This window comes from Lagenorhynchus albirostris, chromosome 4, assembly GCF_949774975.1.
Source record: "Lagenorhynchus albirostris chromosome 4, mLagAlb1.1, whole genome shotgun sequence".
NCBI classification, from domain to species: Eukaryota; Metazoa; Chordata; class Mammalia; order Artiodactyla; family Delphinidae; genus Lagenorhynchus; species Lagenorhynchus albirostris.
Window position 1 is genome coordinate 96962837 of NC_083098.1, and position 23542 is coordinate 96986378.

Consider the following 23542-nt stretch of genomic DNA (forward strand, 5'->3'; position numbering starts at 1 on the left):
TGTGGGATCTTAGTTCCTCGACCAGGGATGGAACCTTCGCCCTCAGCAGTGAAAGCGTGGAGTCCTAACCATTGGACCACCAGGGAATTCTCTGGGGATCTTTTTTTTTTTTTTTGCGGTACACGGGCCTCTCACTGTTGTGGCCTCTCCCGTTGTGGAGCACAGGCTCCGGACGCGCAGGTTCAGCGGCCATGGCTCACGGGCCCAGCCGCTCCGCGGCATGTGGGATCCTCCCGGACCGGGGCACGAACCCGTGTCCCCTGCATCGGCAGGTGGACTCTCAACCACTGCGCCACCAGGGAAGCCCCTGGGGATCTTTTTTGATTGTGAAACCTAGTAGGATGCTATTGATATCTAGTGAGGGGAGGCCAGGGGTGCTGTTCAACATCCTACAATGGACAAGACAACTTCTCAAAACAAAGATTTATCCAGCCTAAAATGTCAGTAGTGCTGAGGTTGTTAAAAACTTCTCTAAAGTAAAAGAACTCCTCAGTAAAGAGAAGTTTTCCATAGCAACTTGAATTATTCAGTAGTACTTCAAAGAAGGTAGCTCTATAAATATTACCAACTAAACAGCATATAGATTTTTTTTTGTTAACATCTTTATTGGAGTATAATTGCTTTACAGTGTTGTGTTAGTTTCTGCTGTATCACAAAGTGAATCAGCTATACATATACATATACCCCCATATCCCCTTGCTCTTGTGTCTCCCTCCCACCCTCCCTACCCCACCCCTCTAGGTGGTCACAAAGCACCGAGCTGATCTCCCTTGCTATGTGGCTGCTTCCCACTAGCTATCTATTTTACATTTGGTAGTATATATATGTCAGTGCTACTCTCTCACTTCGTCCCAGCTTACCCTTCCCCCTCCCCATGTCCTCAAGTCCATTCTCTACATCTGCATCTTTATTCCTATCCTGACCCTAGATTCTTCAGAACCATTTTTTTTTTTAGATTCCATATATATGTGTTAGCATACAGTATTTGTTTTTCTCTTTCGGACTTACTTCACTCTGTATGACAGACTCTAGGTCCATCCACCTCACTACAGATAGTTCAATTTCGTTTCTTTTTATGGTTGAGTAATATTCCATTGTATATATGTGCCACATCTTTATCCATTCATCTGTCAGTGGACACTTAGGTTGCTTCCACAGCATATAGATTCTTAAGTGAAAACCGAGGTTACCATTTCTAAATATGTAATTACAAATTGTTAATATGGCATGTGTGCATTTTTCCATTTGGGAAAGTGAAAACTTTATTCCTTTGTTTTGCTTCAAGGAGTCTGTATATTTGGTTGGTTTGTTCAGGTGTTTTGCACAGCTGTCATTAAGAGTGGTTAACATGGGGATTCTGAACATATTTTTGCTGGAGAGGTGAAAATGATGGAGTATGAAGAACAGGTGTATTCCCTTTTCATTGCCCATATGCTTACTTTCTGAGTTTGAAATTCCAGATGTACTGGCTATAACTATTACGTTTGTTGTTAATTTTAAGAAATAGACTGATGTCTCATAGCCTAAGGAGTTAGTGAAGCCTCTGAATGCACCAAAGTGTCAAAGCTGTATTTCTCAAGACTTGCTCTGTGGAGCATTTATTCCTAAGAGATGCTCATGGGTATAAAAGGTTCCACGGACAAATAAGTTGGGGACTTTGCAAACCTGCCTATTGGCATATTAAAGTTTCTAAGAATTCCTTCTATTCCAGTTTGAATGTATCCTTATCTAAAGATGGAACCCTTTTTTTAATTAAATACTGACCGACATCCCATTGAACGAACTTTTGAAAACACTACAGTAGAGAATGCCACGTAGCTTTCTGAATGGTGTTTTTCTCTATTGTTTTGGCATTGTAAACTATGTTAAATGTGAGCTCAGACAGCTGCCACTCCCACGGGTAAGTTAGAATATTTTGGACACTGGCTTGACAACCTTGGAAGTCAACTGTGTTGAGATAAAGTACTTAATTACAAATATTGTAAAGATTACTTTAAAATTATTGTATCTTTGGGGTTCAGATATTTGAAGTGTCTGGGTTCTTTAAATAGCTATAATAACTTCTTTCAAAGGGGTAAATCCTGGATTAAAAAATTGTATACTTTTTTAATGTGAATTTGAGACTGAATTGTAGAACTAATAAAGCTGAAGAGTTGCTATAGACCCTCTCAAATCTGTGAAAAGGAATGAAGTGAGGTTGCAGATGTAGATGCTGGCAGTGCAGCATACCGTCCACGTAAGCCAAGATTGTTTTCTAGAACGAGTGATCTATATTGTGGGATCATCATTTAGTTTAAAAAAGGCCAGAGCCGAGAGACCAGCAAATGTTTTCTCATCTGCAGTGTATCAGCAGTTCTTGGGCTTCAGCTGCTGAATAGATAATAATTCTAATTGAAGATAAATTACATGAACCCACATGTGAGTGATAGATATGTTATAACATTTCATTCCTGGTGCATAAAAATCAGCTGCAGTTTTTATTATTAGTCCTTTCTTTTCAGAGGTTTTGGAATTCCAGCTCTATTCCTGCTGGTTTCAATTTGACCTTGAGGTCGGAGAAGTCACAAGAATTTTTGAAGGGATGTTGTAGGTTCTGCATATTGAGGCTTTCCTTTGCCACCACCCCAGTGTCCTTTGACTTGCTGTCTCTCATCTCCACATATAAGTATAAAAAAGCATACAGTTATTTATTTTAGCCTGCTAGTAATGATTGGTAATCCTCATAATTGGCCTCAGTTATTCTCGTACTGGGGCAGAGGGGCAACGGATGACATCTTTTCCAGTCAGTGACTAAGATGTCCTTTTCTGTCTTTATGATCCGACTGCCCTTATTAAGACTATCAGGTAGAATTTTGGAGTTTGGTTTTTAAAGTCATTGGGCTGTGGTAGTCTGCCCCGAAAAGAAAATTGAATAACATGAAATATTCTTTAGGTCACCGAACGTATTACTAATTATACACACAGCAGGGAAAGGTATTTTAAATCCAATTCTCAATTTGGCTCCTAAGTTCTCTGCTGACAAATTCTCCCTCTGTGTGATACTAGCCTTAGGAACTCTGTGTTCAACTATAAATCTTTTTATTTAGCTTTTTGCATTAGTTGACAAGGTGTCCGAATATGAACTGTTGAATACAGTTATGTTCAGCCAATAGGCACTTGATATGCAGAATGATAACTTTTAAGTTTTTTCTAATATTTTGCCATAGCACATACCTCTCTTGTGGTTCTGTTTCTCTAACCACTATAATAAGAACTGTAATTGAGGTCTGAGCTATGGGATGTGCTTTTATTTTTAGACTATATGGCTATGATAACGTTTTAGGAAAATTAAAACTAAAACAAAGATAATTTTTTTTAACCAGCAATGTTACTTTAATATTGAATTAGTAGCTCATCATGAGTTAAATTCTTGTGTTCTTTCATAGAGGAAAATAGCCAACAATTGACGACAATGACAAACCCTGATGAGTCTCATTGATAATACACTCAGAGAAATTTTTTTGAATACATCCACATTTGGTGCATATGAAAGTTGGGTTTTCTTTCCCACTGTCTAAGATGTACTAATTTCTGCCAAGCCCTTAAATGGTTTTGTTATGTTTTGCATTCAGGAGGCTGACCTTATTTTGTAACTGAATTTGTGTACACAGAAGTTTGATCATTTCAGAAGTTTGATACCTTCTGAATAATCTGATAAAAACAATTGAATATGCTGTTAACGTATAACATCAAGAAATCCAGTGAACAGTTTTTTTCCTTGTCTGTCAAATTGTGTTGATTATTTGTCTCTTGTGGCTACTCAGTGTACAGGTCTAAGACTTACCCACTGCTTCCTTTTATGCCTTCCTTTTTACTTGCATGCTCTTTGTTGGCCATTATGGTAACATACACATGTAAGATGATGAGTTCAATGCTAATGAATATATCGTTATAATTTTCCACCTAATGTTCTACAGTTCAATCTAAGACCTTAAGCAAAATCTGGAAATGTTTATATGGTCTTGTTTTTATCAAGTGGTATCAACTTGAACTTTTAGAGAAATGTGAGGAAAGGCTATGTTCTTCATATTTATACATATAAATGTTTAATTGTGGGGGATTTTAGCTGTTAGAATTGAAGCTGGTGTCAGCCTGCTAACCTGTATGTTACACTAAAAGAAAAAGATGTTTCCAAAAATACTTTTGGTGTAGACTATGTATAAATAAAACTAAATTGTATAATTTATTACATGAAATAATCACTGCTCCAGATACAATTTGAAAGTACAGATAACTAACATTAAATTACTTGCCCATTTTTTGATTCAGTCAACAGTATCGACTTGCCCAGAAATCAGCAAGAAAAGGCATACTTTATAATGAGAATCATGAGTCACGGGGGTGGAGGCTAGATTATTTAAAAAAGAAAAAAAACCAGCAACCATTTCCCAAAGGATCTATTGACTATAGAAAGTTGGAGGCTTAGAAGTATTGAATCTTTTCTAAAGGAAACACCTTAATTAAAAATAAAATAGTGTCACTTCCTTCTTCAGCAAATTTCATTTTTAAATTGTACTATCTGAATTTTACATGTAGTTCTTATTTGATTTGGAATTAGATCTCTGCACTGGTACTTACTGACCATGTGAGTTCACATATTTAACCTCTCTGAACCTCAGTCTCATCATATGTGAAATGGGTACAATCCTATAGGATTGAGAGTTAAATGAGATAACAAGTAAAGTGATTAACTCAGTGCCTAAAACATAGCACTTGCCATTAATAACTGCTATGGTGGTCTGCATAAAGCTATAATGTACCAATTTGTACTAGATTTAAATTAAATTTCAAAAATTAAAATTTCTTCATTAGTTTATTAGAATGTTTTTTGAGAGGGAGTCATCAATGAATTTTGCTCATCTCCAGTGGAAATTAAAAAGTATGTACTTGATTTTAGATGACGATCTTTTTTTTTTTTCCAGAATTTTTCTACTTTCATTTTTATGAGTTTCTTTTTGTTTTGTGTTTACACCTGAGTTGTTTTTTGTTTGTTTGTTTGTTTTCGCGGTACGCAGGCCTCTCACTGCTGTGGCCTCTCCCGTTGCGGAGCACAGGCTCCGGACGCACAGGCTCAGCGGCCATGGCTCACGGGCCCAGCCGCTCCGCGGCGTATGGGATCTTCCCGGACCGGGGCACGAACCCATATCCCCTGCGTCGGCAGGCGGACTCTCAACCACTGCACCACCAGGTAAGCCCCCTGAGTATTCTTTTTAAGAAACATATTTAAAGTGCATTAACTGTTTTATGTACCTGAAATTTCAGATCACAACCCAGCAAAAATGTACAGAGAAAGTTCATTCATTGTGACTTCCACATCAATTGTATTATCTGACCAAAGTTTTTGGTATAGTCAGCAGACCTGCAAGCATAGCAGTTTATTATATTTAGCCCTATTCTTAAGTGACTTTATAGTAGAATGACTGATCGTGGCTCCCAAGTTTACATCTTTGTAAACTGAAGAAGAATCTGAAAAAGAATATATTATATAAAACTGAATCACTTTGTTGTATACCTGAAAGTAACACAACATTGTAAATCAACTATACTTCAATTTAAAAAACTGTAGCTGTGTTTATTGGCCTGATCTTGATTAAATCCTGTTAGGTCAGATGGAAAAAAAGAAAATTGAGACTGGAACTGTATTCAGAGTTCTTGGTTCGAGCGGCTGTTTTCCTTGTGGCCCCTTCCCTCCCTTCTCTCCCCTTATGCTCCCGTCTTATTTGCCACTGTTGGATTCATTTCTTTGTCTTAAGTCTTTCTTTCTCCTGTTAAAGTGTAGATACATCAGGAAATAGATAACTGCTGTTTATCCTTATCAGTTAGTGACATCTTAGTTTGTATGAGTTTATCAGATGTTTCCCTAAGAGTGGGTTATTAAAGAAAACTTATTATAGAAAATTTCAAACATATACAAAAGTAGAGCAAACCATATAATGAGGCCCAGTATTCATCACTCATCTTTGGCACTTGTCAAGTCCAATTTCGTGTCTCCTCTACCACCCTCTTATTTGAAAGCAAATCTCAGGCATTTCAAGGTGTAGCTCACATTTCAACATGGATCTCCTAAGTAAAGGACTCATTTTTTAAAAAGTCATAATACTATTATCACCCCCCCAAATTAACATAATATCTTGATATCATCAAATGTGCTATCATTGTTCATTTCTCTAATTACTGTTTTTTTTTTTTTTTACATTTGAGTCATGATCCAAATAAGATCCCCTAAGGGTAGATTTTAGTGGAAAAGGGAGAAGAGGTGAGAAACAGATGGCTTGAGGAACCAGAGAAAATTAGACAAGTGCAGAGAGAAGAAGGCTTGAGATGGTGTTTTTCCAACGACTTTCCCATGGATTAATAATACTGGATTTATGAAGGATGTACTCCAGATGGGCTCCTAAAGATCTTCCAGGATGCTGGAGAAATTCCCATTTGACCTGCTCCAGGTTTCACTGGTTATCATAAGAAATGGACTTCAGTCCATAGTCGTGTATAACAATTCAATTTCAATGCTAACTTCCTTTACATAAGGCTGTGAGTTAGAACCCCAAATTAGATTAAGCCTATAAGGCAGTGGGGGTAATCATTCTAGATATATAGAGGGAACCCTTATTCTAAATAAATGTGTAGAAGGCTAGTTGAGTCATTGTGTTGGGCTCCAGCCAGCCAGGTTTAATGAGCAGTGGAAGGTTGAGTGCCATCTCAAAACCAGTTTTCAGAGGAGAAGGGAGGCAGACAGGGCCCCCCTCTGGGATGGATCAGAGGAGCTGAGTGTGATGCTCAATGAGAAGAATGTCTGATGTATCTCATGGACCACTTTAGAGAGACAGGAACTTTTAGGAAGTACTTGGGGCTTTTGACCAGATAAAAACGCTTTGAGAGAGTGTTTTTTCCACATTCCCCCCTCCAAAAAATGTGTTCATAGGCAGTAAATTGGTCCTTTACACCATAAAGGCAGAAAGTACTTTTAGCTAGAAAGCTGTCCAAAAACAAAAACAAAAAGAGAACAGAACAAAAAACAAAAGCAAAACCTCTCCTTGAAGAAGTTAACCTGGAAATGAAATTCCCCCTTTTAAGCTTTCCCCAGTAAGAACACAGGTTCTGAGAATGGCTGACTACCCAAAGTCACACAGCTAATTAAGGTCAGAACTGAGGCAGGAGCCACCTACTGGCCTATGACAGGGCAGGGGCAGGTCTGAAGGAGGTGAAGAAACCCTTTGCAAGATAAAAAGTTGATCTAGAAAACATTGTCACAGCTTTTGGGTAAACTTTCTTTTTTTTCCCTTGTGAAATGCATCAGTTTCTCTTTGTGCCTTCCATTTCCCATGCCTGCTCTCACCATGTTCAATTTATGCCCTATTTGTCATCACCTGGTGACTCAAACCTTCTGGGGTGGAGGTGGTGGCAGGTGGGAGATAGGAGCCTTTTGCACAGTGACCCCTGCTAAGTTTTCTTGAAAGCCAGTAAAAATACTCATTAGTTTTAATCTACTAATTATAAGCAAATGGACACTTTAACCTTAGGAAATTCAGCATTTTTGTTTGCATTTATGATCATTGTCTATTTTCCATTTATTCCCATCTATTTGCAGCAAGTGCATTTTGGGGCCAACTTGGTTTATGCTGTTCCCCAGGAAACAAAAAGAAAATCCACAACCAACCAAACTGCTTGTATAGCCATTCCCATGGAGCCCAGTGCTTCCTAGGCATGAAATTGACTGACACACAAAGGCAGCAGGTGCGGGGCCACATGCCACTTGCCGCTTTTTTTTTTAGGGTGTGTTTATAATCAGTAAATGGCTGTGGATGTTTAAATGGTTCCCTAATACGATGGAGAGCGGATGCCATTATAACTTGAACTTGTATTGCCACGCAGATGGTGGAAATAAACATCCAATTCTGCACACAGTTTTGTTTGCCTCTTACTTTGAAAAGATCGGCTGAGCATCAGGCATCCTCGGTGCCAGCAGGGACTCTTGGGCGGGTCGGGGTATAGGCGAGCAGGGCTGCCGTCCGGTTCCAGATTGGCTTTTGTGTTGAGAGCCCCGAGGACAGCAGGTTTCCTGTAAGTGGCTGAGGGGGTTCATTGCAGCAGTGGACCCCACCCCTGATCTACCAGGCGGCAGCTCCAAATAGCCCTTCCTACTCGAGACGTGCCTCACACCTTTAATCTTCTCTATTAGACAAAACTGTTCTCTACCTCAGGAACTCTCGCTGTACCTTCCTCTCCACCTTTCACTTGCTTAGACACTTTGGAAAATGGAGTTGGTTCAGTACTGTGGTGATGGTACCAGCTTTAATTTCACCCTCCTAGCTTCCCCTGCTGGTCCCTCAAATTGCCTCCTTCCTGGGGGTCATCGATCTACGTACTATATTTTCCTCCCTCGGCACGTTGGAGGACCTTAGTAAATATCTGTTGGTCCAGTGATCAACTGACTTGTTCACACTACAGAAAAAAACAGTAGGGTTCAACGGCAGCCTATTCCAGAAATATTTAAACAAGTGTTTTAAAGAGTTCGGAATAAAGATAGAAATGAATCTCTGTGATCTTTTGCAAATCAGTGAACAGAAAGAACAGGGCGGATGTGGGGATAGGGAAGTCTTCCTAGCACCTTGAGATCCCCGGGGAGGAAGCCCACTCCTTGGGAAGTAGGTCAAACTCGGGAAGGCTAGGTAAGCCACTTCTCTGGGGCAGAGACACTGGCCAAATAGGAGGGACGATTCCTCTCTGCAGGGCCAAAGAAACTGCTAGATGAGCGAGGGGCACAGGGTTTACACCAAAGGCCATTTCTAGCAGGTTTGGTCTGTTTCATTAACGAATCATGCAAAAGCAAAGCAGAGCTCCCCCTCCCCCAAACTGGCTTATTTTCCTCATGCCAACCTCCTTTCTTCCCATCAAATAATTTAGTAATCCTTCCCATTTCTATAGAGTGCTTTCCGGATTACAAAATGCTTTCACGTACACTATTTCGTTTCATCTGCTGTCAGTCTCTGGAGCTGGGCAGGGCGTAATGATGATGTGTATCTTGCATTTAAGCCCCAGAGAGGTTTGGTGATTTAGATGGCTTGTCTGGCCTCATTCCAAGGGGTAGGAGGGTCTAGAAACCCTGGCACTCAGGGCTCTGATGCTGGCCTTGGAGCTTTCTTGGAAACGTTGGAACAAGGATTAAGATCCTGTGCTTTGGAAGAGGGATAGGCAAACTTGTCCTGTAAAGAGCCAGGTAGTAAATATTTTAGGCTTCGTGAGCCACACGGCCTCTGTTGCAACTACTCAAAATCTGCGGCAGACAATATGTAAATGAATGGGCATGGCTGTGTTCCATTAACACTTTATTTATGGACACTGAAATTTGAATTTCATATAATTTTAAGAGTTGTGAAATATTCGCCTTTTGATTTTTTTTTCAATCATTAAAAGTGTGAAAATTATTCTTAGCTCATGGGCCACACAAAAATAGGAGGCTGGTTCGGTTTTGCTCATGGGCCACGGTGGGCTGACCCTCTTTTAGAGCTGGTTCTGCCATTTATTAAGCATGTAATTTCGGGCAGATTACCTAGGTAAGCCTCAGAGCTCTCAATGACAGGATTGGAAGAGTCATAATGATTTCCACCTGCAGGGACTAGAGGATGAAATGCAATAATTGTAAAGTGTTTAGCAAATCACTTATACAGTTAGCCCTCAGTGGATGGGAGGTGTCATAATTTGATGATGCTACATTCTAGGGAACCATTTGTCCTCCCAAAATATACTGATAGGGGATTCTACTCTCTCTCAAACAACCTCAGCCTTTTCCACACCTGGTCCTAATGAAAATTTGTGTATTAAAGGGAAATCCAGATATGTCCACAGGACAGAAATACTTTTTTTTTTTAAGCCAAAGATAAACCTTTAAAAAATAATAACTCGTGGTGACAAGAAAGACCCAAACGAAATGAAAACAGGCTGCATGTTTGGCCTGCTGACAAAATCAGGATAAGGAGCTTCTGCTTTCCGGCCTTAGTTTCTTCATCTGTAAAATAGGGATAATAACCATGGTCTCTACCTCATAGGATGGAGGAGAAGATGAAACAGGATAATAGGTGTCAAGGGCATAGCGCGGTGCTTAGCCCGGGGTCAGCACTCCTCCAGGGCAGGTGGACTTCACGTTCTGTGTCTCACTGGCGCTCCCCTCCAAGCTCAAGTTCTGAAGAGACCGATGTTGATGCTGATGGTGGTGGTGAGGTGGGGAGGGAATTGCCTATTAGCTGAATATGCACCTTTTATTCCTGAGCATTAAAGAAACTGAGATCTTTGGCAACCCTTTGCTCCAGGCACCTAGAGGATTCAGCCCCAGGACTGGGGTCATGGTTCTGCGGGGCCCCGGCATCACCACGGGAGGCTGGGAGGGCAGCAGGAAGAAGACGCCTGTGAGCACAGAAAGCAGCTGAGGAGCTGAATCCAGGAAAAAATGCCGAGTCTGTCCGCTCAGCATGTGCCAACCTGGCCTAGATTTGCCCAGATCTGGCTCTCTGCTCTCCCTCTTCAGAAGCAGAAGCTTGTGACTTGGCACCTGCTTCTGGAAGCCTCCATAGACAGACCTTCTCAGATGATGCTACACCCTTGAGGCAGGAAGGATAGGTCTGGAGGCGAGAGCAGGGCTCTCGAGACCCAAGAGGCCGAGTAGAGTGTCTGTCCTCTTGGGCCTGAGGTTTCCTGCTCGTCAGTGGGAATCTCGGCCCGCACCCAGAGGACTCCTGACATGTGCACTGACCATGCTGCAAGGTGACCTTCTGCATCCTGCAGTGGTGGATGGTGAGGACCATTGGTAACCAAGCAGATGAAGTCCTGGGAGGTACAAATGAGGAAGGTCAGCCCTGTCCTTGGCTGTCCCTTCAGACAGCTTCATTGCCGGCCAGTCATGCCTTCTAGCCCAGGGGCTGCACTGGCAGTGATTTGGGGCCTGATTAGGGGAAGGCGGGTGGTGCTGCAGACTGAAGAGGAGCTGCTTTTGCCTGGCCCATCCATCTCTCCAGAGCCAGCCTCCCGCCTTCCCACTCCCACTCAGTCAGTCTTATATAGGCAGCGCTGGCAAAAATTACAGGTCAACTGGCGTTTCAGTTCAGTGGGACTCCCCATGGCACAGTCAGAAGGGGCAGAGGCCCTTTCTGGACCGTTTATCTGTCTGAGACTTACTGAGCCCTGCTAGTTTCTTCTCAGTATTCCCACCTCTCCTCTAGAACCCTGACTTTAACTGGGAATAACGGCACCTTTCCAATGGATTAAATTTCCCAGCTTGCCTTGGAGTTCAGTGTAGCCACCTAGTAAGGTCAGGCCAATGAAATGTAAGCTGAGTTATTGTGTGGGACTGCTGGAAAGTTTCCTTAAGGAAGGAGTAATACACATGTCTGTGCTTTCTTGTTCTGAATGCAGAATTCAGACGTGATAGCTGGAGCTCAAGCAACCGTCTTTGACCATGAAGTAGACACACCAAGCCTAGTGAAGTAGCTAAGTAGAAGGAGTTTGAGCCTCTGATGATGACAGTGCCACGAAACTTTCCCTACGTTGCACACCTGCAGACATTTTTCATGAGAGGTAGATAAACTTCTACCTTTTAAAACTCTTATTATCATGAGTTCCTTTGTTACATGCAGCTAAACTGATACAAGACCCTGCTGTGTGCCAGATACTCTTTCAGGTGATGGTGACACAGCAGTGAGGATGGTACATATGGTAACCTGCCCTGTATACTCCCGTTCTAGTGGAGAGAGAACCACAAATGATGAAACGCAATAATTCCAGGAAATAATCAGTGCTGTGAAGTACAGAAAGCAAGGTAATATTGAGTGAAACATGATTCTAAGCCTGTCACATGTATTAGCCAAATTAATTTTCATGCCAATTCTATGAAGTAGGGACTATTAGTATTCCCATTGTACAGTGGCCTGTGTAAGGACACACAGCCAGTGAGTGGACGAAGCAGCATGTGAATCCCAGCACTTAGCCTCCAGAGCCGACACCATTTAACAGTGGGCCCTGCTGCCTGCTGAGAGGCTAAAGAGAGAAAGCCACTCAGCTGGCATTGGGCCCTCTTATTCCCGTCCAATGGTCTTTATATCAATACTGTTTTCAGCATGGTGGTCCTGGGGTGTGAGACTTCTTAAGAACCAGCATCCTTAGAGTACCATCTGGAAGCTGCATGACCTTTCTGACCTGAGTCACGCTGTCTCTCTTCCATTGCATATTATTGGTTGCAGGTGAGTCACAAATACTGGCCCAAATTTAGACCTCTACCTTTCTATATGGGAGTGTCATAGAATCTGTGGACATGTTTAAAATCACCCCACATATCAGTAAGGCATGCACTCAGTAATGGCCACTCTGGTTGGGGAAGCCCCTGGGAAGAAAGGAGAGCACAGATGTGATGACTGGAACTCAAGCAGCCATCTTGGGCCATGAAGACTCCACAGAGAGACACCAGGAGCCAAGAGCACAGCACAGACAATTGGGACTGTGTGCAGTCAGTCTTTCCAGACCTAACCTAACATGGCTAGGTTCTGGAATCTGGGATGCTGAGGAGGCCTCTGTGCTGCCCCAGGCATCAGTTCCAGTGATCAGTGCTGGCTGGATTCCCCTCATTCTCCTGAGGGCCCTGTGAACTGCCAACCATTGCACCACCTGACTTGGGAATAACAGGGGCTGTGTCCAATTTAGATGTGCCCAGGCGCAGGGGAGTGTCTGTACCAGGGCAGGGCCAGATAAGCAAGACCATTTATAGACGAGCTGGTGGGAGCATCAATGGACTGTTTTGAATCATTGACATCTTGGAAGTGGTGGTTTTGAAATCAAACTGTCTTGCAGGAATCAGCCTCAAATCCAGGACAACCTTCCAAGATAAGTCCCTGGAGAGTCCCCAAAGCTGTGGAATTGCCTGAGGTTTGGGGAATATGGACCAGGGCAGGAGAAGCTTGAGATCCTGCTCCAAAACTCTTCCAAGTCCTCCCACCCCATCACCTCCACCCCCTCATATCACCTCGGAGACAGTGAGCCACTGGCCCCAAGAAGTGTTACTAGATGGTTCATGGAATAGCAAACATAGGAATGAATATATATTATCATATATTATATCATATATTACACATTATATATGTATTATATATATTATCATATATTATAAAAATATATTATCATATGTTATCTGGCTTAATCTTCACTGCAACCCTGCAAGAGACCATCATTATCCCCCTTCTACAGAGGGGGTTACCGATATTCAGAAAGAAGTAAGTCACATGCCTAAGGTCACAAAGCAAGCAGCAAGGACAGGACGGAAAGTCAAACCTGCCCAGTTTTGAGTCTTATTTTTCTTCCTCTGCCTTATTCTAACCCTCACACGTTGATGAGACAGAGGGAAAATCAGGCTTGGGCGAGCTTGAGATCCTTAAGTGACAGTGGATATAGCTCTGCAGCTGCCTTGAGTTATTCAGGAGTAAGCTTGGCCTGGTCAAGGACACGTCCTACAGGAGGGGAGAATTCTCCTTGCTCAGCAGGTCCCAGGTGTTGCCCTGGAGGCCCCACAGATCTGGTTCCACCCAGACACTGCCCAGACCATCTGCAGCTTGGGACAGCAGGGCTCTGGGCAGCTGGGGAGATGCCTGTAGAACTATTCCCAGAAAAGGAGAACAAAGGAAAATGTGGCTTATTAGTGGGGAAAAGGTGGAAAGGAGTCTGGAACTAAAGGAAGGATTTGAGTTTCAATGAGAAGACTTCTCTCCCTGCCTCTCATTCTCCAACTGGCTTTGAGAACAAAGCAACATCTTTTCATATGTTGAACAAATGGTTTGTCCCCAACAGTTCTTGGGAACCCGCACCCCAAACTCACCCTGGCTCTGACCTTAGAACACAACGGCTGGGGAAAGGCTCTCTGTCTGAATACTTCCCTTCCTAGAAATGAGACTGGTGAGCAGAGATTTGCGTCTCAGCTTGGCTTTGCTCCGTCACAGAGCCACACTCCATTAACATTACCCTCAACCCCAAAACCTTGGAAAACCTAAAGCTGAAAAAAATCTGACTTGAACTATGTGGGGCTCTTCTTACTCTTCCTTTATCCCACTTTGTGTGACTAGTCATCTATTTTTGCTGCAGAAATGTCAGTGTGTTTGTGTACAGGATGCTGCCCCAATACGACTATGCCCCATCGTACCTTTCTTAAGACCTCCCAGAATCCCAAATATGGAAAACCTCTGGTTGCAGGAGTTTCAGGTAAGAAACTGTGGAGCCGCCTGAGAAAAATGAGAACACCCTTCTCATCCTTCTCTCCTATCTCTGTCCTCCTCCCTCCTCTCTCCCCCCTTAAAAAAATCCTGCTTTTAAGGGTACTCTGTTTCTTCTTTTCCTTGCCTCCCTACCTTTGTGTCTTCTTAGCTGTTTGGCTCTCTGTGCACACAGGTGCCCATCCATCCACCTGACAGAAATGCATTGTGGGCCAAGCCCGCAGTTGATGGTACAGATACAATGGTACAGATACCACGTGGGCGGGGTCCTGCTTCAGTCCGGAAGTGAGGACAGGGGAAGGATAAAGAACAACTCACCCGGACTGGGGTGGGGTCAGGATGGAGCCTGGTAAACCGCTTTATTCCCTCCCAGCTTCACAATCCTTCCACCCAAAAGCACCACAAGTAAAGGTACTTATAGCAAATAGTCTCTCAACCCCATCCCCTGGCCATCCTCTCTTCTGTAGTCCACCGTCAGGGGATCCGTGAAGGCTTCTTGAGAGAGGGACACCCAAGTGGTGAGTCGGAGGCTTTCATTAGGTGGGATGGCCACGTTTCCTCTCTATTATTTGATATCCAGTGTATTCACTGCCTAGGGCTACTGTAACAAAGTACCACACACTGGGTGGCTTAAACAACAGAAATTTTTTGTCTTGCAATTCTGGAAGCTGGAAGTCCCAGATCAAGGTGTCAGCTGGGTTGGTTCCTTCTGAGGGCTTTGAGGAAGACTGTTCCATGCCCCTCCTCCAGCCTCTGGTGGTCTGCTGGCAGCGTTTTGCATCCCTTGACTTCTGTCGCATCACCCTGATCGCTGCATTCATCGTCACGCCTCCTTACAGCATTCTTCCTGTGTGTCTGTGTCCAAATTGTCTCTTCGTATAAGCACGCCAGTCACAATCTATTAGGGCCCACACTACTCCAGTGTGACTTCATCTTAACTAGTTACATCTGAAATGACCCTGTTTCCAGATAAAGTCACATTCTGAGGTACTGGGGGTTAGGACTTCAACATATGAACTGATACAATTCAACCCATAACACCAAGTCTTTCCTTGTGGATGACGCTTCCAGGGAAGAGATTTCCGTCTCTACCATCGTCTTAGTCTGGGCTTATGACTCCTGAAAAGACTGATGGGGAATGAATCAGGAAGCAGGAAAGGAGCCTGACTGGCTTTCCTGGTGAAGGATGGAGAAGGGCAGCAGCCTTGTTTGTGATGAGCTGAGATGGGCAAAGCAGGGATGGGGCTTTGGCCAGGAGGACCTCAAAAGAGGCAGGGAAACTAGGGGGCTGGTGGGAGGAAGGCTAAGTTTCCATAAAGTCAGGACCAAACAGTGGTGCTAGAGTGACCTAAATGGGCTTTAAAAACAACTGCTCATCTGATGCAAAAAATATTAATAGAAAACTGAAAATAATCTCCCATATTCCATAATGTTACAAAGGGTCTTTAAAGTTAAGTTCAGAAAAAGTGACAAAGAATGGACAGATCAGTGTAGCACTGTGGTTCAGGACATGGGTTTGAATGCCAGCTCTGCCACTTAGCTGTGTGACCTTGAATAAATTACTCACCCTTTCTGGGCTTCTGTTTTCTCATCCGCACAAGGTGGTTAATAGCTACTTCACTGAGTTGTTCCAAGAATCACTGTGAGTCTGTGAGTAAAGCCCTTGGAACAATGTTGAACACACAGTATGTTCTTCAGTAAAGGTAGCTGTTATTATATAGAATGTTAGTATATGTGGGAGCCCTGAACAGACCATGACCATACTTAGTTTACTTCTAGCTTCTTCGGAAAGGCTCACCTTTAAACAGCTGTTCAGGAAAGGAGTGAAAGGATCCTTACAAGCAGGAGGACAGAGAGAGTATATTGAGCTACTTTAAATTAGTGCCATTCCCAAGGCTCAATTAAATTGCACCCCATGACACTAAATAACTTGCTGACATGGCCATAAAACTGATAGGGGAGAGAGCCAGGGATGAGGAGAGTTTTTCTAGTTCTTTTTTAAGGAAAAAAGGGTGAATTGTAGCAACTCCAGACTAGTGTGACAACCATCACTTATAAAATTATTAGACAGTTTGAGCATGCTTATAGAAGAAAAGAGTGATCACTGAGTACTATTATGGGTTCCCTATGCTAAACCACTTCAAATCTTTTAAGGATGGATTAATATGGATTTGGGAAATGCTAAATCCCTGGTGGACCTTGATCTTGTACAGTATTTATCAAAGGCATCCATGATAGCTTTTTGGACAAGAAGGTGAAATGTGTTCTGGCTATATAGCCCAAACAGGTTGATTCATCTTTGATTAAAGCCAAAGAATGCTGATTAATAACCAGTTTGAGAGGAAAGTCTTAAAAGCTGAGTCCTGGGCCCAACATCCTTCTGTTGTCTTTTAGAAATAGATACCATTCTCCCCAGCACTATTCCTATTATTCTGATTTTTTCCCTCTGAATATAGTTTTAAGGTTTTTTGTTTGTTTGTAGAAGCACATTATGAGACTAACAACAAACTTGGGATAGTTTTGTATTTGCATTTTTTTCTTAAATTCTCCCCCCCATAATGAAATGTTTCATCCAGATTCAAAAGTTCGATAATCATTTCATGTAATACCAAAGTCCCTGCAGTGTCTTGCTGTTGAAGAAGGAATGAATCTAGTTGGTCAGTTAGCATTCTTTTCTGCTTTTGTTCCTTCAAAATAATTTTTTTTTTTTTGCTTAATACCAACTATGTGCTAGGCACTGTGCTAGAAATGAGAGAATCACAGGATCATAAAATCAGAAGGAAACTGGAGATTTTTTAGAGCAAGTGCAAAAGGCATTTTCCTCATAATATAGGAGTTGCAGAAGCATTTTAATGCAAGCCCGTGCTATACAGCCATCCTCAAAAGGTTTGCAAGCTTCCTTACCCTTTGTGCTGGGGTTTTACTTTTGAAATAAAAGCTGATCTCATGGGAGAGGCCATAAAGGCAAAATTGCAGTCCAGGCATCTTTTTTTTTTTTTTTTTAAAGCAAGAAGAATGTTCAGAAAGGAAGTCCTAAATGATTACATTTGGCCAACCCTGGAAAAGAAGCAAACAAGCCCCTACCTCCCCCTTGCCCGCCCCGCCCAACAACTCAAAAACCAAACAGCCCCTAGACATGGAGCACAGGCTTGTGCCCTGCCTTAGCCAGTCCCTTTCCTGGCCCTCATTGTGGTATGTGTGTGTGCTGGGCTCAGCTGTGTATACTGTTCCCTGCACATCACAGGGACATTTGTGCTTATAAGAGGAGTGGAACAGAACATGAATCATGGCTGGGACAAGCCGGGAGCGAATATCCCTGAGTTCTTCTCGTTGCGGCTACTTTTTATACTTCATAGTCCTGTAAAGCGTGTTCTCTAAAAATGAAAGGCCACATTAAAAAAGGAAAGGAGCATTCTCTTCTCCCGCCTCGCTCATCCCCTCCACCCCTCATTTGCAGCCTTTAGGTCAGATGGCGGTTCTATCACTCAGGGGTGACTGGATCGTGTAATCCAAATGGCGATGTTTAGTCAAGCTGAGGGTTGCCCTGAGTTGCTGGGAATTTGGGAGGTCACATGCTTTTGTGCAAGTGGCTGAAAGTACTTTACAGAAATAGGAACTGCGTCTCCGTGATCTCATGCAATAGTTCTTCCTCCCAGCTTCCCATTAGGAGTAAGAACCACGGGAGATTTGAAAAGATATCAATGCCCGGGGCCCACTCCAGACCAAGTGGTGCAAATCTTTAGGGATTGGCTTAGGTTTCTGGAATTTCTTAAAATCTTCCCAGGCGTTTCTGAACCACAAAGTTTCCAAGAGCTTGGGGTTCAACATCAGGGAGACCTGAATTTGAAACTTGATTTTACTGCTACCTTTAGAGGGGTGTCCTTGAGGAAGTTTCTGAAACTCTTTGAGGCTGTTTTCTCAGCTATAAAATGGGGAATAATAGTAACTACCTTTCAGGGTTGAGAGGATAAATAAGACAAAATATGTTAGTATTTGACTCATGGTAAGTGCTCAGTAAGTGGTTGTTAATATTCTTATCAGGGATTTTAATCATCACCAGATGCTTATGGACCCTGGGCTCACACTCTGTCTCGCAGTAGCCTCCTCCATGTTCTGTGGGCTGTATTTGAAGGTACAAGGACCTATCTTCTCTCCCTTCTGTGCTCTGCCCACCAATTTGTGGGCTCCAGTCTCAGACTCCATGGGGATGTTAGTTCTACTTCTGTCACCTCATATTCATGGTGAGAGTAAAAGAGTGAAAATCCAGTTCACACCACTGGCCCCAGTGGTGTCACATGTTCATTCCTAACCAGTCACTCTAGCCCTGAGAGTGTGAGGCTCTGATTGGCTCAGGACTGGGTCCCATGGTTCATCTCAAAGCCAGTGGTAGAGTTCAAACTGAAGAGTATGGGCTGGAGATCCACAAGGGAGTGAGCGGTTCCCCTGAGAGTAGCCACGGGTAGGGTTTATTGGATGCTGGGGCAAACACGGTAGATGCCTGCCTTCCACAGCCCGCCATGCTCATGGCCAACCATAACTGTGCTGAGAAATAAGTCAGACCACAGTGAACAGGAAGGTGGAACGGGACAAGAGAGAACACTTTCAAACAGAGTGCAATGGCCTTCATCTATTCGGTCGATTGTCATATCGCTTGTTAATTCTTTCCACAACTACACTCAATTCCTGGCTGCTTCCTGAACAGATTCTAATATCTCTCGTTGCTCATGCTCTCCCACCTGCTTAGTGTCAGGATCCTTCCTCCATATACACCCATCCAAATTCTTCAAGATCCTTCAAGATCCCACTTCTAATTCTCCTCCTCCAGAAAGGCTTCTGTGAACTCTTTGCTCCTTTACCTCCTTCCCATGGTCAAAGGAATTGTATTTCAATTTCTAGCACTGTTACCTGTGTCTCTTTTTTTTTTTTTAACATCTTTATTGGGGTATAATTGCTTTACAATGGTGTGTTAGTTTCTGCTTTATAACAAAGTGAATCAGTCATACATAAACATATGTTCCCATATGTCTTCCCTCTTGCGTCTCCCTCCCTCCCACCCTCCCTTATCTGTGTCTCTTTTATAGCACGTATTGCTTTCTATTTTGTACTACTATTCTAGCACATACTATTGCTTCCCTACTGGTCTTTGATCTTCTTGAGGGCTGGGCTTCTTCAGCTCAGTGCCTCCATTACCACGATACTTAATTTTAAGTCAACTTTCTGTGTCAACTTGCCTGGGCCAGTGCCCAGACATTTGATCAAACAGAATCTTGGATGTTTCTGTGAGGTGTTTTTTTGACGAGATTAACTAAATCGGCCGACAGTGATTAGAGTGGATTGTCTTCCATAATGTGGCTGAGCTTCATCCAATCAGCTGAAGGCCTGAATAGAACAAAAGACTCACCTCCCCTGAGCAAAAGGAGATTCTGCGAGCAGGTGGTCTTTGGACTTGAACTACAGCATTAGCTCTTCTGGGTCTCCAGCCTGCTGGTACACCATGCAGATTTTGTACTAGCCAGCCTCCATAATCATGTGTAGATTCCTTAATATAAGTATCTCCCTTTATATATGAATATCCTATAAGTTCCACTTCTTTGGAGTGCCCTGGCTAATACGATTACCTAGGAGAGAGCTCAGTAAGTGTTTGTCGGTAAGTGAATGAATGAATGAATGAATGAATGGATCAATGGCCATTGGGTGCTTTGCATCTAAGGGAAAAACTGTCTTTTCAACTGAAGCTAATAGGATTATGTATGGAAACATGCTTTGTAAAGGGCAAAGCTCTACACAAATGTTTGTTATTATCATTGTTATTTCTCTCACCACTGTGGCTACCGCTTCTAGGACTTGTATCACTGCTGTCCTTAAGTGGTCTGCAGCTCTTGTCCTCGTGGACCACCAGATACCTCATTCCAAATAATCACCCCTCCTCTCTCTCTCCAACTGCCTAGTACTGAGTTGATTAGCGGTGTTTGATTTCCAGGTCCCTCTCACATCGGTGCCATGTTGTTTGAAGTTGTGCCTCAATCGATGGAAGGAAGCTATGGGGAGGGGCCATTCACTGTCCTCTTTGCCTTCTCATGAGCGAATCATACAGCCATGGAATAACCAAACTATGTTAGACTGAGGGGCCTTTTTTGGCCAGTATATCCGTTGGTAGGAGAAAGCCAGTTTTCCAAATTCATGATATGATGTTGCCAAGATGTGTTCCTGGCTCCACTGAAAAGCCTTTGCTGAAACTGTGGAGACAAAATGATCAGTGGTTGCCAGGGGTGGTGGTGGGCTGGGGGGAGATGAATAGGCAGAGTACCAAGGATGTTTAGGGCAATGAAAATACTCTATATGATACTATAATGATGGATACATGTCATTAGACACTTGTCCAAACCCACAGAATGTACAAGAGCAAGAGTGAACACTTAAGTAATCTTCGGACTTTGGGTGGTTATAATGTCAATGTAGGTTCATCCTTGGTACAAAGTGGACCATTCTGATAACTGATGTTGATCATGGGGGAGGCTATGCGTGGGTGGGGGGCAGGGGGTGTATGGGAAATCTCTGCACCTTCCTCTCAATTTTGTTGTAAACCTAAAACTGCTCTAAAAAATTGTGTTAATAAGGCCTTTGCTGAATGAGAACAGTTTCTGAAACCAATGACAAGCCCCAGATGAAAAATCACCCCTATTTATTGCAGGTCCAAACAGCTTGGCTCTGATGAGGGGCTGGCCACGGCATCTGAAGAACAGCTGTGAGATCAATTTGGGTATGGGTTTATTAGCCATGATTCAGGCTTGGAAGGGTATCTTTGGGGAAAAGGGGTCTTGGGCAGGGGTGCAAGCTACTGTGAATAATACTGACAGCACACGCATTGCTGGGGAAGATTTAACGGCCTCAGCTGTGCCCCGTCGGTTGGCCAGTTCAACGGAGCCTCCGCGGATAAGAAACAACAGCCCAGGGCCAGGGCCAGCGAGCCAGCTCCCAGCCCGACGTCGGGCCAGGATTGATTTCACTTGTGGGCTGACAGCCGCTTCAGCTTCTGAGTTGGAAGAGGCCTAGGAAGGTCACAGAGTCCAGCAGTTGTCAAATGAGAGGAGACCCGTGAAACTTTCCTGGGGGAGAGCGTTTCACCTTGGGACACAGCAGGAGGGTAGCAGCCACACAGCTACACAGACGGTTGCTGGACACCTGCCCTGTGCCAGCCCCAGTCCCTACCCTCCAGGAGCTCAGATCCTCACCGGGAGAGTATAAGAGGGCACCAGGCCTTCCGGGAAGGCTATTTTGCTTTCCCCAGAAGTTAGTTTCTTGTTGAACTCTGATGTTATGTTGCTTTTTCCTCATTCATTCATTCACTCATTCTGTTTACAGAGATAACATTTGCATTCTGTGTACATGCTCTTGTAGAAAATGTAAATACAGAAGGGTCGAAAGAACGCAAAACACTCCATCAACCAGAAACAAATCCTCTGAACACTGACGTTTGGCAGTGAAGTTTTTGACACTTTTTTTCTATGTATGTACTTGTGTAGGCATTTATGTGTCACTCAACACAGTGAGACTTTTTCCGTTTCCCAATTTGCTTTTTTTCACTCGATGTCACCGAGAGCTTCCCCCAATGACTATAGACACACAGCAACATTTTAAAGGGCTGCTTAGAATTCAGTTATCTGGCTGTAGCACAATGTACTCTCAGCCCTCCTTGGATGGACTTGGCTGTAGCACAATGTACTCTCAGCCCTCCTTGGATGGACTTGGGTTGCTGCCGGCCTTTTGCTTTGATAAACCCTGCTGAGGCGACTCTCCGTGGACCCATTCTCACTGACATCCCCCGGCCTGTTAGAGTTACACACTGCCTGCTCCCTAGCTTATGCCCTGTGTACGGTATGCTCTCAATAGATGTTTGGGGACTAACCTAAATGAACAGTTTTGTGTCCTCGTTCTATTGTCTCCTTGGGAAAAGTTCTTAGAACTAGAATTTTAGGACGAAAGGAATAGAGATTTTGATGTTAGTCACATAGGGTCGGATTGCCCTCCAGAATGGTCCTGCCAACTTACAATCCTACATATATTGTCAGGTTTTCGCCTCATCTCTGCAAACCGGGGTTTTTCCTTTTTTCAGTCTTTCCAGATCTAATAGGTTTGATGCTTTATACTATTAGTCCCTGTTATCAATTTGGGTTAAAATTGTTGTCTACCTTCTTTCTTCTCATTAGCAGCTAGCCCAGGGCCTGAAGCAAGGTGAGTACTTAATACACAGGTAATGTCATTGCTCGAGGATATTTAGTAAGCCCATCGCCATGCTAGGCAACCTCGGACATGAAGAGGGATAGAGCATTGTTTCTACCGCTGCTCACATGGAGACCCAGCACATGACCTGGTGAGGGGGGCACCCGCTTTGGGAGAGAAGCAAGCCATGCTGTAGGAGGGAGACCACAGGAATGTGTCCTGGGAGCAGACACGATGTCTAAGGGGTGGAAAGGGGGAAGCAAGGAACATCCCATAAATGGCATTCCTGTCGTCGCCCTCAAGGACAGATTCGATACAGGAGGAAGGGACTGCGTGCAGCGACCATATTTCTTGCACGACAGCTGAGAACCACCTACAAGAGAGCCCCGCATGGTACTTGTTCAAAATTCATTTTTCTGGGCTCACCTCAAAGCAACTTAGAACCGCCGGAGATTAGACAGGTCTTGACAAGGCCATCAGGAAATTCCTTTACACACCAAAACTCGGGAGCCATCTCTCAGGTCATGTTACACATGTCAAAGGTGTTAGAGTGAAACAGAGGAAGAGGATTTAGGGTGACAGAAAAGCAAATAACCAGTCTGTCTGTCACCCTAACTTCCCCTGTGTCTCCGCACATCAGCCTATTGTTCTCATGTCAGGTCGACAAAGGGAATGTCTCCTTGCTGATTCTTGTGTAACCTCACCGTGGGCAAATATGCTTTTTTCTGAGGGACTTAGAGAACTGGCCGGCGTGCACGCTGATGTTGACTAAGTACGGGTGCGGAGGTGTCTCTCCCACAACAACACTCACCATGACACCCTTGGGAGCCTTTGTGTGGTCAAGTTGTCAACAAAATGGGAAATTCTCCCGGGCTTTCTCAGGAAACTCAGGAGAGGGCCTCCAGACACCCCCTCCAGTAGCCTCAGAGAAGAGCACACTCTTACTGTCCATCTGTCCCCAGAGCCAAGTTGCCCTTCCTGGGTGGGGTCAGCTCCCCCCAGGGCGGCTGGCCAGGGCAGAGCGTGGAGGGCAGCGGCAG

General features: G+C 43.7%; 1 long non-coding RNA gene across 2 annotated transcripts; it reads left to right on the forward strand.

The window, feature by feature from the left end:
• Positions 1 to 10556: 10556 nt before the first annotated feature.
• Positions 10557 to 13144, forward strand: LOC132519920 (uncharacterized). 2 transcript variants are annotated; one of them, XR_009540371.1, is made up of 4 exons: positions 10557 to 11607; positions 11699 to 11848; positions 12146 to 12269; positions 12874 to 13144. It is a non-coding gene; the product is annotated as an uncharacterized LOC132519920 (long non-coding RNA). The 2 variants fall into 2 exon arrangements; XR_009540372.1 differs by lacking the exon at positions 12146 to 12269 and having other exon boundaries at positions 10558 to 11607.
• Positions 13145 to 23542: the final 10398 nt, after the last annotated feature.